A 16,745-nucleotide genomic window follows, 5' to 3' on the forward strand; every position below is an offset into this window, starting at 1 on the left:
CCGTTCTTCTGTCACCCACACTGCACTGTGAGCTCTTGTGAGCAGGGAGTGTCTGGCAAATGGTAAGTTGTTGGTCAACATTTGTTAGTGAATGAAGACCCTCGGCCACAAGGCCAGATCTGGGAGCTTTAGAAGCTTTCTCTGAGCAGGGATGAGCATGATGCTCTTCCTTGTGCACTTACCTCCTTGTGAGTGCCCAAAGCATTGGGTCCTTTCCTTCCTCAGTATGGCTCTGGGGTCTGCAGTTCTGTGTCCTCATGAAAGACGGAAAGTATAATTGGAATTATGCATAAAAAAATTCATGAGAGGAAAAGTACATAATAAAAGGTGACATGGGCTCAGAGTATGGCAAGGGCAAGGCTAAGAGGCCCTTCTGAAACCAGATCAGGTGCACACTTTTCCTAAAGTCGCTGTGCCAATTCTAGGAAAGAACCTCTCTGCTACTCCTTTGCCTTGGAACTCCCTTCTCGAAGCATCCAATCCTGTGCCAGACAAACAGAAAGAAGACACTGCAGCTGCCATTATTCCCCACTTCCAGCATTACAGTGTTCTTTCTCGGGCTCCTGATGTTGCCAGCTGTTGACAAGGGCTGGGCAGGGAAAAATTGCTGCAGGCTCATCAGGAATTCTGGACACAGAGTGTAAGTCTGAAAGATGTTGGATCTGAGTTCCTGTGAGATTCACACAGGTTCCAACTAGAGCCTAAATGAAGAGGGGAAAAAATCTACAAGCTTATCTTCCACCACTCCAACAGAGTCATTAGGCAACACAGTTTTCAGCGGTTCTAAAAACCATGTGGGCAAAAGGTTATTTATTTCTATATATGGCCAGAAAATAGCCCAATCACAGGGCTGGCTTCCTGGTTGACGCTGTCCAGTTTTTCCAGACCTGCAGACTCCAGAGACTTCCAGGCTGGACATTGGTTTCTGTGGCCTGCATGTAATTAGTTCGGCAATGGAAAATGTGGCTCCCAGCGCGACTGCCCCTACTTTTCCTCATCCCCCAATCCCTCAACCCTTGCCTCCCTTAGAATGCTGCAGCTAAAGAGCAAAGAATGAAGCTCTCCCAGCTGCGGCTCTGCTAAAAATAAAAAGTTTATTTATTTTATGTTCATGAAGCCTTTTTCCTGCTGTTGCTGTTGTTATGAGTGTAACTCCCAGGCAGGAAGGGGATTGACGGCACTGGTCACCGGCCAAGTGAGTTCTATCCTATGTTGAGGAATCTAATTGAGCCATTAGGGGCCAGAGGATTTGGTGATTTGTTTTCTTTTTTGAGCCTCTCCTCTCCTAGCTGATACCTGCTGTCCAGAAAGCCGGGTGTGTGTTTGTTGGTTTTTAGAGGATCTGCTTGGCTATACTTCCCTTTCAGATGCGGCCTTCCCTTTGCTTATGATGTATTCACAGGGGAGGCATGGCCAGAGGAAAGGGCACTGAGCTAACAGGCAAGAAGCCTCAGTTTTTCTTCCAGTTTTGTTACCTGGCTTTGTGACCTTGAGCAAGTCACAACTTCTTCGACCCTCAGTTTCCTCATCTATAAAATAGAGATAACAACATATGCCTAGAATGCCAGTGTGATAATGGATATGAAACAACTTTGAGATGTTCAAGATATCAGTAGATGGATTATTGTCTACTTTTACTTAACCCGAGTTTCTCAAGTGTGTCCAAAAGATAGATATTTCCTTTGCCCCAGAGGGCTCTTCACTCCCTCTCTCCCAAAAGGAGGAGTAGAAGGGGGAGAGGAAAATAGTACCTAGGGGAGCATATTTTGATATTTCCTATGAAATATGCTAGAAACGAACTCATGTCGAAACACCTGAGAGGTGGCCAGGCACAGTGGCTCACGCCTATAATCCCAGCACTTTGGGAGGCCAAGGCAGGTGGATCATTTGAGGTCAGGAATTTGAGACCAGCCAGGCAACATGGCAAAACCCCATCTCTACTAAAAATACAAAAATTGGCTGGGTGTGGTGGTGCACACCTGTAATCCCAGCTACTTGAGAGGCTGAGGCAGGAGAATTGCTTGAGCCCAGGAGAAGGAGGTTATAGTGAGCCAAGATCGGGCCACTGCACTCCAGCCTGGGCAACAGAGCGAGACTCCGTATCTAAAAAAAAAACCCCAAAAAACAAAAAAACAAAAAAGCAAGCACCACCCCCCCCAAAAAAGAGAAATACCTGAGAGGTGATCGAGGCTTTAATAAATGATCCTGGATGAGAGCAGGGGAAATATTCAACATTCTGTTAGCTTGCTGTGGGCTTTGGAGTAACAGTTATATTGCTATGTGTCTTATTTCCCATCTCATTGTGTACTGCCATTATTAATAGTTGATTGTCCCAGCCAGAAGGGACCTCCATTTGCTCAGCCTTCTAGATCACTTGGTTCATACCACACATGTAGTGCCTATGACATATTTTCCAGACATCATCTTGGAGTGTCATCATTGACACTTACTCTCCCCTCTAAGATCCTAACAGCTGAGGGCAGGGCTGTGTTGGCTACGTCTTTGAGTCACCTGGAGCCCCCTATCACTATTGTGCTTGCATGGAGAATCAGGCCATATCTAGGCTGGTCCTGGTGCCTGGTGCCCTGTATCCGACAGGGTTCTTGATTGTAAGTCACAAAATAACAGCTTTGGATGATATAAATGGAAAAGAAATTTATTTGAAGCAGGGCTCTTGCTTTTCTTGCTTAAAATGTAGGGCCTCTGTGACTTGGATGGATCCCTTTTTTGTCTCAATAGTCTTTCACTATATTTAACATTTCCTTAAGTTATGAATGTATACAACAAACCAGGTACCTGCGAATTTGTCATCTTTGGAAATCACAGATATTTTCAAGTCATATTTCACTTGTTGCAGACATTCCCAATATTGTTTATGCTCATTACTACTTTTCAGTAACAGAAGTTGTTAAATCTGTCATTAGACATTAGATTTCTTTAAAGCATTAATACAAAAAGGCACACACATGATGCTATAACATATTTTTTTTTTAAATTTTAAACTATATTTTAATATAATTGGTTTCCTATATATTTCATTTTGTGCATTTCATTTAGAAACATTCCTCCTAAGCTTTATAGGTTTCACCAGACTACCAAGGGCTCATGAGCATAAGAAGTTAAGAACTTCCCTGACTTAAAGCATATTAGCTAGCTCATAGCAGGATTGGTTACATAATTTTCAAGATCCAAGCAAAACAGAAAGGTGAGGCCTCTTGTTAAAAGAACTGTAAGAATTGCAAGATGGCAACAGCAGAGCATTAAACCAAGCACAGGGCCCTGCTGAACTTGGGGCCTTGTGTGATGGCACAGGTTGCATAGCTATGAAGCTGGCCCTGGCTCACAGAATTTCCAGAAAGGTCCAGGGGCCAGACTCAGGGGCTACGAAGCCAGGAACAATATGCAAATTGTGCTGGAGAACTGGCCTGGTGAAAACCCAGTGCTGCTCCTGCTGGGTGCAGATCCTGAAGCTTGTCCTCATGCCACACTGACAGTAGATGCTGGAAACCACCCTTGAATCTGCTGCCACTGATGCATCAGCAAGCTGGATGGAGTTGTTCCCATTGCCAGAGTGACTCCTGCTTTGATGTATCACGAGTTTCCAATTTAAAGTCTTGGTTAGGTGCATTTGATTGGTGGTGCCTAGCTCATGGTCAGCCCTCCAGCTGCAAGGGAAGATGGTGAAACAAATATCTGTGATTGCTAGCCTCCCTAAAGGGAGATCAGCTCTGTCTAACAGGGAGAGGGACTCCCCAGACATAGGAAGGGGGTTCAGATGCCAAGTGGCCAAATGCATGACAAACGTTCTTGACAGAACCCATGGACCCAATGGATATCTTGACCATTTTCGAAAATGCCTGTGGGCTAGTATAGAATATGTGGCCACCATTAGGTAGATGAGACTGTCTGGGAGACCATACTTTACATGCTGAAATATTTTTAATTTTGGGGACATTTGGATTGTTTCTAGTAACAATAAGGAAGAATATTTGGAATAGAGATTATTCAAGAAAATTCACACAGTGTGGAGGCAGGACAAAGAAACTTGGCACTTTCACTAAATATTCTCCATCCACAAGACCAGACAAAGCCAAGAAGAGCAGATGGGCTCTACACTGTCACAGAATGACAAGGCCTAATTAATTTAAGAGTTTCCTTGAAGCAAAGGACAGTGAGTCAATGTGGATGCATTTAACGTTGTGCCGAGCCAAGGGGAGCAAGTGTTGTTCTGGAAATGAGTCACTGTGTAGTATTGTAGAGAAAGTAATACTCAGTGAGCAGGGGCTGGGCCCTAGCCTCAGCTCATGGCTCATTGCTTGCCCTCTCACTTTCAACTAAAAAGTAAATGAGCAAGTATGTGGTAGGTTTTTGTGTCTCCCTATCTCAACAGAGTGATGGGTGGGCTGTTCTTTAAAAAGTGGTGCAAGGACAGAGCTGCTGCCAGTAGGCTTGGCAGGAGCCAGCAGAGTGCAAGCTGCTTCCTAGAAGTGGAGTTGAGAGGCCACTACTCACTGTCAAGGGGCTAAGCCATCCAGCAGCTCCTCAGGAGGTCAGGAACACAGGGGACCCTGCCTGATGAGACAGAGGAGCAGTTGCTGCACCCAGAGGGCCTACCTATGAGAGTTGTCAATGAAAAGAGTCAAACTCTGTAAAACATTTGAAGAGATTTATCCCAAGCCAAATATGATTTGCCAATGATCTGTGACACAGCCCTCAAGAGATCCTGAGAACTTGCACCCAAGGTGGTTGGGCCACAACTTGGTTTTATACATTTTATGGAGACATAAGACATCACTTAATACACATAAGATGTACATTTGGTTTGATCTGGAAAGATGGGACAACTGGAAATGGGGATGGGGAAAGCAGGCTTCCAGGTCATAGGCAGATTCAGAGGTTTTCTGATTGGCAATTGGTTGAAAGAGTTATTATTGGCCAAGCACGGTAGTTCAAGCCTGTAATCCCAGCACTTTGGGAGACTGAGGAGGGTGGATCACCTGAGGTCAGGAGTTTGAGATCAGCCTGACCAACATGGTGAAACCTTATCTCTACTAAATACAAAAAATTAGCCAGGCATGGTGGTACATGCCCAGCTACTCAGGAGACTGAAGCAGGAGAATCGCTTGAACCTGGGAGATGGAGGTTGCAGTGAGCCGAGATCGCACCAATGCACTCCAGCCTGGGCAACAAGAGCGAAACTCCTTCTCAAAAAAAAAAAAAAAAAGAAAGTTATTATCAATAGAATGGGATATCTGGGTTACGATAAGGGGTTGTGGAGACCGAAGTTTTATCATGCAGGTGAAGCCTCCAGGTAGCAGGCTTCAGAGAGAATAAATTATAAATGTTTCTTATGGGAATTAAAGAGTTTGTTCTATCAGTAATTTCAAAAGGGAGGAGGGTATAATGAGATATGTCCGGCTCCCCCTTCCCATTAAGGCCTGAACTAGTTTTTCAGATTAACTTTGGAATACGCTTGGCTGAGAGGAGGGTCTGTTCAGATGACTGGGGGGTATATAATTTTATTTTTGATTTATAGAACTGCCTTGAGAGGCTGGCAGGAGGGCCTGTGGTGTTGGCCTGAGAAGGAGCAAAGGGAAAGGCCTCTTACCTAGCTCCAGATGTGTGGAGTGCTCTATGTTCACTCTCTCCTTGATTCCCCACAGTAGCACTGGTGAGAGGTATTACTATCCCCATTTTACAGACTGGGGAGCCCAATTCTCAATTTTCTTTACGTTCTCAACATAGTATCTTGATGGGAAAAGAAGTTGGCCACCATCTTTTTTTTAACATCTAGTAAAAAGCTGGAGCTGGTTTTCCTTTTAACACACTTTTCTCTACGGAGAAAGAATTATAATTCCCATCCGTCCCACTCATCAAATATAAGTTCTTCAGCAAAGAAATCTTGACTTACTATTTTTGTGTGATTTTAAAAATAAACAATTAATTAAACTTTGGAATGATTGTAGATTTATAGAAAAGTTGCAAAGATGGGTGCAGAGATCCTATCTACCTTTCATTCAGCTTCCCCTAATATTACCATCCAATATAACCAATGGTGCATTTGTCAAAACTAAGAAATTAGCATGGTATAACACTTAACTAAACTATGATCTAAGCATGGTCTTTTTTTAGATTTAACCAATTTATCCATTTATATCCTTTTTCAATGTTTTAGGATCCAATTTAGGATACCACATTGCTTTTGGGACAGTTTGCGTTTTAAGAGAACATTCAGATTGCCACTGGAGGGTTTGACTCAGGATGAAAAACGAGTTTTATTTATAATATTCTCTTGTTTTCTTTGCCAAAGAGCTTTGAATATTAAGTGCTTTTTTAAAGTTTTGTGACCCCAATGGGCTCTTAGCTGCTTCATTGACATGTTAACGCCAGACAAGATTGAAGTGATTTGAAGACTTTGGAATCAAGATGCTCCAAAGGTGCAAACTATTGTGGTCTTTGGAAATTTGGTATATCCAGGTCTATTTCTTCTCCTCAAGTTCCAAGTCTTAAGCAACAGGATGCTTTTCACACAGACTTCCTCCTTACATCTTCCTGTGGAGTCATATAAGTTTAGGCTTGGACTCTTGCTTTGTGCTGAGGCCAAAAAAGAATCAAAGTGGGTGAGGTGTTGTGTGATCTCATTTGTGCAATTGGTTTCTCTGAGTTACCCAATCCATTGTTCATAGCTCTGGCTTTGCAATGGCAATATTCCAAGTCATGAAATGTCTTATTGTATTTGTCTGGGCTTCTGCTTATTAAGTGGGCATTCTTGCTAACATAGTTTATATTCTCTTGAGAGGGATTTAAAAATGAAATTATTGTTAGATATTCTTGAGTCTATGGCAGGTCCCTCTTTATATTTTACTGACCTGGACTCTTGGTGCTTTTGGAAATCTGAAAAATTTCAGGAGCTAGGTGGCTGGAGGTCCCTGGTTATGAGGAACTGAGATCCCACAGAATAACTCTATTAAGAGTTATTTATGAGACTTCGAGAAATAGATATAGCATAATTCGTAAGTGCTTGCTTGACTGATAATTTAACTCTCCACTCCCAACCATTATCAAAAGGTGTGAGCATATTATAGAACCGTACATAATAATACAAAATGTGGACATATTATAGAACCATACATATAAATCTATCTGCCTTGTAGTCCACCTAATCTTAGGGCTTACTTTTAGAATAGCGATACTTGCTAATGTTTGTTGAGTTTTACTATGTGTTAGGTAGTCTACTATATTATTTACATGTTTTAATTTTGTATACTTTTTCATAACTCTGTGTGGTAGGTACCACTATTATGTTCATGATTTGGATGAGGAAAATTAAATTAAAAACTTAATTTCATCCAAGGTCAGATAAATAGGAAATAGGGAAGCCAGGACTTGAACACAGAGCCCTCTAACAACTCCAAACCCAGTATTCTCTTAACCACCTTGTCACTGAACCAGGATATATGGATAGTTGGTAAATATACATGCACTTTTCCAAGCAATGACTCCCTATACCCATTTTATGCAAAGATTACTTAAGTTCCAGAAATCAATAATCTACGTCATTAAAAAAAACTTTTTCTACATGCAGAACCCTGTGCTTGGTACTCAAGAACATAGAGAAATCAAAAAAATTAACAAAATATTGGAAGAGAAAGATCCTGAGATACCTAATTTCTCATTCCAACTCATTCGCTGATTGGTTTGGCCACATGATGCAACCTCTTTGAGCATTAGATAATTTATCTGTAAAATGAGCAGGTGGGATTAGATGAACAAAAAGGTCCCTGCCAGTTCTTTGATTCTGTGCCCCCAGCTTTGTGTCAAACATGGCACAGGAAAAATGCCAGATCAGATGTCATTTCTGCCCTCAAGGATCATAAACCAAAACCTTCAAACACATGAAGCAATTAGAGAACAGTAGAGTCGTAAATTTTCTACCATGTGCTATAAGCAATCACTGGATAAGTACTCACTTGAGCCTCTTATGTGCTCAGCAGTTTTAGGGATAAAAGACATGTGTCATAATTTCTGCCATTAATCGGTGTACAAATTAGTTGGGAAAACAAGACCTAAGAATTTGGAACAATAGCTAACACAAGACATTAGATAATTAAATGCTAAACTGTGTCATGTAGTTATTGTGTGGTGATTGTAAAATGGTAACAACTGACATTTACTACCTTACTTGCTTAGGTAAGTGTGCAAAATTTAAGGAGTGTAAAAAACCCCCTCAGTAATCAAGATAAGTAATATTTTAATGCAATATTTTAAAAAATAAAAATTAATGCAAAAATTTCATGCTGAACAAAACATCAAAATCTTAAAGAAAGATTCAATCATTATTATGGATTTTTCCTTTTGTCTCAGGGTCCAGTAAGGCTCAGCATAGCACTGTGTGCTCGAGACTATACCTTGCTGGTTTATGCTCATTGTCTTATTTAATCCTCACAATGATTCTTGTGATTAGATTCTACTATTAGTGGATGAGGAAACTGAGGCTTGGAAAGCTCAAATCTTAGAGGTTGTAAGTGGCAGGACTTGCATTCAGGTCTCTGGCTTTGTAATTCATGCTTTTAAACACTGCTGTATGTGTTCTTACAAACATACAGAGTTCACTGCCCTGGAAGGCCATGCCCCAGTGCTGCTGAGCTGGGGAGGTCTCTGCCCAGGGCAACCCTGTGGTCCTCCTGGAGGGGCACTCAGTGCACCTGTGCTCCTTGCACCTGTTGCTTGCTGACTGGAACACTTAAAGGGCTCTTTTTCCTATCCAGAGCCTGAAACCACTGTTGGGGGATCCCCAGCCAACACCAAAACACCGGAGTGCTCTTCACATTCCAGGATGTGTTTCACATTCATTTCATTCATCCAGGAGTAGGGAATCCAAGGTGAGAGTCACTGAAATTGTACTTTCTGCCTGACCCCATGAAAAGAAGAGGCTCTGTGAACGTTTACCAATATCTCCCAACAAAGGAAACCATGCTGAATGCAGAACCTATCTTAGAAGTTTTTATCATCTAAGGCCCCATCTGCAACACTGAGTTGCATTTCCGGGCAGGAAATGAAACCACAGAGTACAAGTGAGGTCTTGATTTTCAAGTTACCACTTTGGGGCAGCAGTCAGTATTTTGGCAGCTGTACATCCAGCACACATTTGCCCAAGGTCGGGGGCAAAGGCACGGACCATCTAGGCTCATGGGGCACTTCAGCTGAACTATACAGTTTGGGCCAAAAATCCACTCATGTAGAGTTGGGTTTCTGTTACCCAAGACAATTGATTCTTAATACAGATGGAGCCTTGAGATAACGAGATATAAAGGAAAAAAGGAAAGAATGGCAAACTGTCAAAAAGGGAGCTGACTTTCAATGTTATCTGGTTCATTTCTTCCTTTTACAGAAGAGGAATTAGAAGCCCAGATAAATTATGGGACCTTGGGAAAGGTCACATAGCCACTTTGTGGTAGGTGTGGGACATAAATTTGAGTAGATGATATTTTGAAGTGGTAATTTAAACACAACCACAGGGCCTAGGTTGACACCTAAAAAGCACTATTTTTAAGAGCACAATAATAGTGTCACTCTTCTTTGATCTCGCTTATCCCCTTCTCTCAGGTTCAGTGGGGAAACAACTGAGATCATCTAGTGATGTCTTCCACAGTGGAGGCCCATGTGTAACATATTGGCTATTCCTGCAGCATAAGTCAGATAATCCGTAGTAGCACAAAACCCTAGGGTGTTTTTGGTCTCCCCACAAATTGTCATATACTGTCTTTATTTTTAATCTTAGAGGAAAATTTTCCATTTTTGTTTTGTGGAATAAACAACTTATGTCTTAGGTTTCACTTTGTACGTAGCTGATTTATGTACTACTCATAGCTCTATCGTATTATTAACAATTCCAAAATCTGTATTCCTTTAGGATGTTGGGTTGCTTTCTTGGGCCATGGAGATGCACACACTGGGAAGTTGTATGCCTTTATCTTTCAGCCCCCTTCCTCCCCATCCCTTCCCATGTTCATCATAATTGTGGGTGATCTGTCCCATAAGAATTTAAGAACCTGTGAAAAGCAAGGTACCGATGACTGAGGGCCATTTAATGATCTATAACTGGTTACATTTCAGGTGTTAAAATTGACATTAAAAGGTGAATCTGATGAGTGATTAGGTGAATCACAGAATAGGGAGGGAAAGGGTATGGTGCATGCATCAACAAAATGGGAATAATTATTTGCTGTTGAGTGCACAAGTATATTAAGACATGTTTATACTATACATGTTAGACACTATATACACATACATAATGTATGCCTTATAAATGTCCCAATTTTTATGGAGCTATCCGCAGTTCCCTGATTTTACCCCATAATTTCAGCCTTTTCCAAGAGGTTCTCCCTGCATAGACTGCCCTTTCCTTCTGTTGGCATGGCAAGCTTCTTATCTTTTAAGAAGGTCCAGCTCGATTGTTACTATGTTTGAGAAATATTTATTAATCCTTCGGGTAAAACAGGCCACTCTTTTCTTTGTGCCACCATTTGTCGTCATACCTGCCTTCAGAACAGCTAATCACACTCTGTTGTCAATTATTTGTTTATAGGACTATCTCTCTAACTGAGGACAGGGATCATGATCTGTCCATCATGGTGTTCCAGAGCCTAGCATGGTACCTGGAATCTTAACAACTGTTTGTTAGGTAAACCCTGTCTTCAGGGCAATGATGTTCTAGGAAATGTTCTAGCAGACTCTTTAGTCATGGGTGCATAGGGTGGTGCTTCCAGGGTCATTTGGAAAGAGGTGGTCACATGTCATGAATACACGTCCCTCTATATTTGGAATACTTTTACTTCCAATGCAGCAGTTTTTTTTCCAATAAGGTGCCAGTATCTTAGTACTGTGCCTATAGGTGTTTATATAAACTTGTGGCTATAAAAAAACTTGATTTTTTAAAAAATGATTTTCCGTTTCCTTTACTTTTGCTTTAAAAAATCAAATACTTATTGAAGTATGTCATTATCCTGTGCAGATTCCAAATTACTTTTTTATGTTGTTATCTCTTTTTATCTATGTGATTTTATGCTCCGACTACACATTTGTGAGTCAACAAGTATTTACTGAGAGCCCTGTGGGGTATCTAAGATAACATTTTTAAAGCATATTATACTTTTCTTAAGTATTTTCCTGGTGTTATAACTTTGGTTTCTAATATGGTTTAAATGAGAAAAATATTTCATGTGAAGGTGTTTTGGAATTCGTAATCCAGAGATTGGTGCCTTTGACAGGGAAAGGGACAGTTACAATTTATTGGCCTACTATGTGCCAGGCATTATGCTTCACAATTTACATACATTATCTTATTTAATTCTCACACCCATCCCACAGGTTGATGCTCTAATATTACATTTTACAGCTAAGAAAACAGATTCAGAGATGGCAGGTTCCTATAACTAGAAAGGATCACCCAGGGCTTGAATTCAGGCCCATCTGAAGCAAAGCTCACACTCTTTCCCATGTATTATTTTCTTATTACATTAAACTAGCCAAATTTTATTAAAGGCAAATGTTTGGAATGATTACAGCTGAAAGTAGATTGTAAATTTGTCAAGGCTGGGACTGTGAATAAAACTAAAATGTGTCATTTGGTGATTTTTAACATATGTTTGTGTCTCTTTTTTTCCCCGGTATGTGAAAAATAGGACTCATACTGGGATTTCTCTCTAAGTAGCTAGAAATGATGTGAAGATTTCACACCCTCCCTCCTTCCATCAGTCCCAAAGAATAATCTGCAGAAACTAACCCCAAATTCAAAAGCTGTGCAATGATTCCAACTGTATATTCATTATTTTTTGTTTGGGCTCTTGCTTACACAGGGCTCTTCCTTGTGGGTTATGTGGTTTTTATTTGTCTTACTGTGTCTCTCTTTGTATGTGTGTGCATATATGAAAGGTCCTGGAATAAATCAAAAAAATTATCAATACTGTATAATATATAAGTATTGCATGGTCATTCGTTCATTTTGTTAATTCATTTGTCAATCAATTTTGAGCCCTTTGATGTGTCTAGAAAGTGCCTGAAAAATGCACACTATTCACCTTTGAGGAACTCTTAGGCAAGTATGAACAGAGCCGACTGCAAGATGTTATATTAATTCCATATTAGTTCTGTGAACAAAGTCTAAGGGACTTCAGGAGAGTAAGAAATTAAATATATAGGAGGAAGGATGAGAAAAGGGGAGACCAAGGAAATCAACAGACTGGAAGAATCATTTAAGCCGGGTATTCAGCCATTCCACAAATATTTTTTAACTACCTAATATGTGCCAGGCAATATTTAGAGTACTGGCAATGCAAAGATGGATAATACACAGATGAATAATAACCACCAAGTCATTTGTAAGTTTGAAGAGGAAGAAAGACACAGAAGCAACCGTTAGGTACCAAGATCAATGTACAGGTTATAAGACAGAGTTTACATTATATTTTAGGTATATTATTGAAAAGTTTTCTTCTAAAGCATTTACAATTCTATATTAAAATTTGAAAATACATACAAACTATGTTGATGGTCATTTAGGTCGCTTCTGAATCTTAGGTATTGTGAACAATGCTACAACAAACATGAGTGGAGATATCTCTTGTATGTACTGATTTCCTTTCTTTTGAGTATATACCCAGTAGTGAGATAGCTGGATCAAATGGTAGCTCAATTTTTAGTTTATTGATGAAACTCCAAACCTTTACCCATAGTGGTTGTACTAACTAACATTCCCACCAACTGTGTACAAGAGTTCCCTTTTCTCCACATCCTCACCGGCATTTGTTATTGCCTGTCTTTTGGATATAAGCCATTTTAACTAGGATGAGATGATATCTCATTGTAGTTTTAATTTCCAGTTCTCTGATGATCAATGATATTGAGCACCTTTTTATATGCCTGTCTGCCATCTGTATGTCTTCTTTTGATATATGTCTATTCAAATCTTTTGCCCATTTTTAAATCTAATTATTAGATTTTTTTTCCCTACAGGGTCGTTTGAGCTCCTTATGTATTCTGGTTATTAGTCTCTTGTCAGATGGGTAGTTTACAAATATTTTCTCCAATTCTGTGGGTTGTCTCTTTACTTTGTTGATTGTATCCTTTTCTGAGCAGAATATTTTTAACTTGGTGCAATCCCATTTGTTTATTTTTGCTTTAGTTGCCTATGTTTATGGATTATTGCTCAAGAGATTTTTGCCCAGATCAATATCCTGGAGATTTTCCTCAATGTTTCCTTGTAGTAGTTTCATAGTTTGAGGCCATCAATTTAAGTCTTTAATCCATTTTGATTTGATTTTTGTATATGGTGAGAGATAGGGGTCTAGTTTCAACTTCTGCATATGGATATCCAGTTTTCCCAGCACCATTTATTGAAGAGACTGTCTTTTCCCCAGCATATATTCTTGGCTCCTTTGTTGAAAATAAGTTCACTGTAGGTGTGTGGATTTGTTTCTGGGTTCTCTATTCTGTTCCATTGGTCTATGTGTTGATTTTTATGCCAGTGCAATACTGTTTTGGTTACTATAGTTCTGTACCATAATTTTAAGTCAGGTAATGTGGTTTCTACAGGTTTTTTTTTTTTCTTGGTATAATTTTGGCTATTCTGGGCCTTTTCTGGTTCCATATAAATTTTCAGATTGTTTTTTCTATTTCTGTGTAGAATATCATTGGTATTTTGATAGGGATTGCATTGAATCTGTAGATTGCTTTGGGTAGTATGAACATTTTAACAATATCAATTTTTCCAATTCATGAACATGGAATATCTTTCCCTTTTTGGTGTCCTGTTCAATTTCTTTCATCAGTGTTTCATAGTTTTTGTTATAGAGATCTTTCACTTGTTTGTTTAATCCCTAGGTATTTAATTTTATGTGTGGATATTATAAATGGGATTACTTTTTAAATTTATTTTTCACATTGTTCACTGTTGGCATATAGAAATGCTACTGATTGTTATATGTTGATTTTGTATCCTGGTTTTGTAAACTGAATTTGTTTATCAGTTATAATAGTTTTCTTGTGGAGTCTAGGTTTTTCCAAATATAAGATCTTATCATCTGCCAAGAAGGATAATTTAATTTCTCCCTTTTCAATTTGGGTAGCTGCTCTAAAATCTTTGAAGGACCATTCTAATATCTCTTTCATCTCAGCATTGGCATTTATTGATTGTCTTTCTTCAGTCAGTATGAGATATTCCTGGCTCTTGGTATGAGGAATGATTTTCCATAGAAACCTGAATATTTTCATATCATGGTCTGAGACTCTTTATTTCATTTAAACTTTCTGGTTTTGTTGGCCTTTTTGGTACTACTGTGGCAGGGGACAGAGGTGGGGGTCACCACCTTATAATTGCAAAGTGAAGGTAAAGACCATGTTCTTTACTTTGTCCTCTGTTGACAACTGACACCTGAGGGGGCTGCTTCTCATTACTGCGAGGTGAGGATTGGACTTCTGTCTCCCCATGTCATCTCCATTGACTCTGCAGTAAAGGTGCTTTTTTTACTGCTGGATAGTCATGAAAGTTTGGACTCTTTATGTGGCCTCCACCAGCACCACCCCAGAGGAGAGGAAAAGAGCTTCCTGGTAACTGCTGGATGAGGGGATAGAAGTTCAGGCTTCCAATGTTGTCGCCACAGACACCATGGTGAGAGGTGGGTTGGGAAGCTTGTTACTGGCCAGTGAAGATGAAAGTCTCAGCTCCCTATGTGACCTTCTCCAACACCACTCCAGCAGATGCGTTAGACACCTCATTACAGTCTCTCAAAGGTAGAGAAATGGCTCCCACTTGGACTTTGCTGCCACAGGTAGGAGTGGGCCACAGGCTTTTGTTTGTTTGTTTGTTTTCTGTGGTGTTCAGTGAGAGAGGAATGGTTATTGTGTAAAATTTTCCTGTCATGCTACGCTGCTCCTTTTGTGGGGTTTTTCTTGGTCTGTGCCTTTTGATGTTTCTGGGTTGTTGTTTTGTTTAGCTCCAAATCTGAGATATATGAGGCAAAAAGAAAATCCAGAGAACTCACTGCTCTGTTATTCCTTGGGCTTTGGAGTCTTTAGCCAGTCTGCTTTCCTCACTGTACTTTTCAGCATCTTCTTATCTTCATTTTATACATAAAATCCAAGGTTTTTAGTTGTACTTAATGAAAGAAATAGATATGTCTACGTATGTCTATTCCATCTTCATGGAAGTAGAAGTATTGAATGCAAATACTTTAAATAAAAATTTTGTATAAAGCTGAATTTTAACTTTAAACAATTTAATTATATATTTTAAGTGTTTTTATAGAAATAAAGCAATTTATAGTTTTAGTATTCAAAATCTGTTTAGTTGACAATAGAAATGTTGGTAGCATATAGATCACTCCTACATACAAATTTAAGGGCAATATGATTTGTTTAATATTGCAAAATACACCTCAGCTGCTACCTGCATCTGTTGCAAATACTGTGTTAATTTGTGAATATTTCTGGAACCTCAAATTAGAATATAAAGAGAAGGAAGAAAATAGACATAAGGCGCTATTAGGAAACAATTATTTGGCATGCAAGAAGCATTGCATTTAAGCTGAAAGGAAGAATTTGACAAGTTAATCTGTCTTTTCTCTTACACCTACGTGTTCCTGCTGCTCAAACTGTCCCCACGGTTCACTGCAGGACAAACCCCACAAACCTTCATGGCATTCAGATGCAGCTGCCTTCTGTTTCAAGGATATGGGCAAGAGATGGGAAATGTTTCCTGAGGCCCAAAGAGTCCTAGAAACAAGACTGAATGTTTGGGGTTGTGGGTTGCTCTGCATCTGAGCCAAGCACCAGAACCCAAGTGACAGAGGTGTTCATATTATCTTCAATAAGTGTATGTGTGTATAATATGAGAAGTGGGAAACCCTCTAACACGTAGGCCTGGGGCAGGGATCCTCTTGCCCAGAACATAAAGGTAGTTCTGTATCCCACTGGGCAAGTTTGGTTAAGACTTTCAAGCTACTTACCATATTTTAAGGGCCTTCTTTCTCATATATTTTCTTGTAATCTAGTGTAAGACTATTAACAGTGTAAATGAGGCAAAACTAACCACTTCCACATTCAACTGAGAGTTAATATTAAGTAAACACAGATCAGGAGATGGTGAGAGTTCTTTCTCTGTGATTTATAATACAGTTTTAATGGCACTGCACCACTGTGTCTCTGTGTAGAGAAACCGTGTGGACAGAGAGGAATATTTCTCCCCCCGATTCATTGGGAAAAGAGTTTAATATTTTTTAACAGTCAATTTTTAAAAACTAGATTCAAATGCATGATATGATAATTAAAAATACATCAAGTCACCCCGAATAGTAGCAGTTGTGTGTTTGGCTAGATGACAGGATAATTGCCAGCCCTTATCTCCAATTTTCAGACTTAAATGTCCTTCCCATTTAGTTTTAATTGGCTCTAGGTTTCCATCTATCCTTACCTTTGTGTCGATTGTTTTACATGAGCTAAGCCCATCTCCAATAGATACAATAAATCTTTGTATCTGGTTAATCTTTGTTTTTATGGTTAATGTTTTTAAGTTCTAAAACCAGACTCTTCAGAATGTGAAATACAGGAGTAAGTCTCTGCATTCCAGAATTACTCTGTTGATGTCTGAGAAAAGGCATTAGCTCTTGGGCATTAGCTTATTGAATTACATTTATTAAAAGCTCTGTCTTAAAATTTTTTTTATATTTTTATTTTCCCTGCTTTTAACT

The sequence above is a fragment of the Symphalangus syndactylus genome, chromosome 12 (assembly GCF_028878055.3).
Source record: "Symphalangus syndactylus isolate Jambi chromosome 12, NHGRI_mSymSyn1-v2.1_pri, whole genome shotgun sequence".
In the NCBI taxonomy this organism is placed as follows: Eukaryota; Metazoa; Chordata; class Mammalia; order Primates; family Hylobatidae; genus Symphalangus; species Symphalangus syndactylus.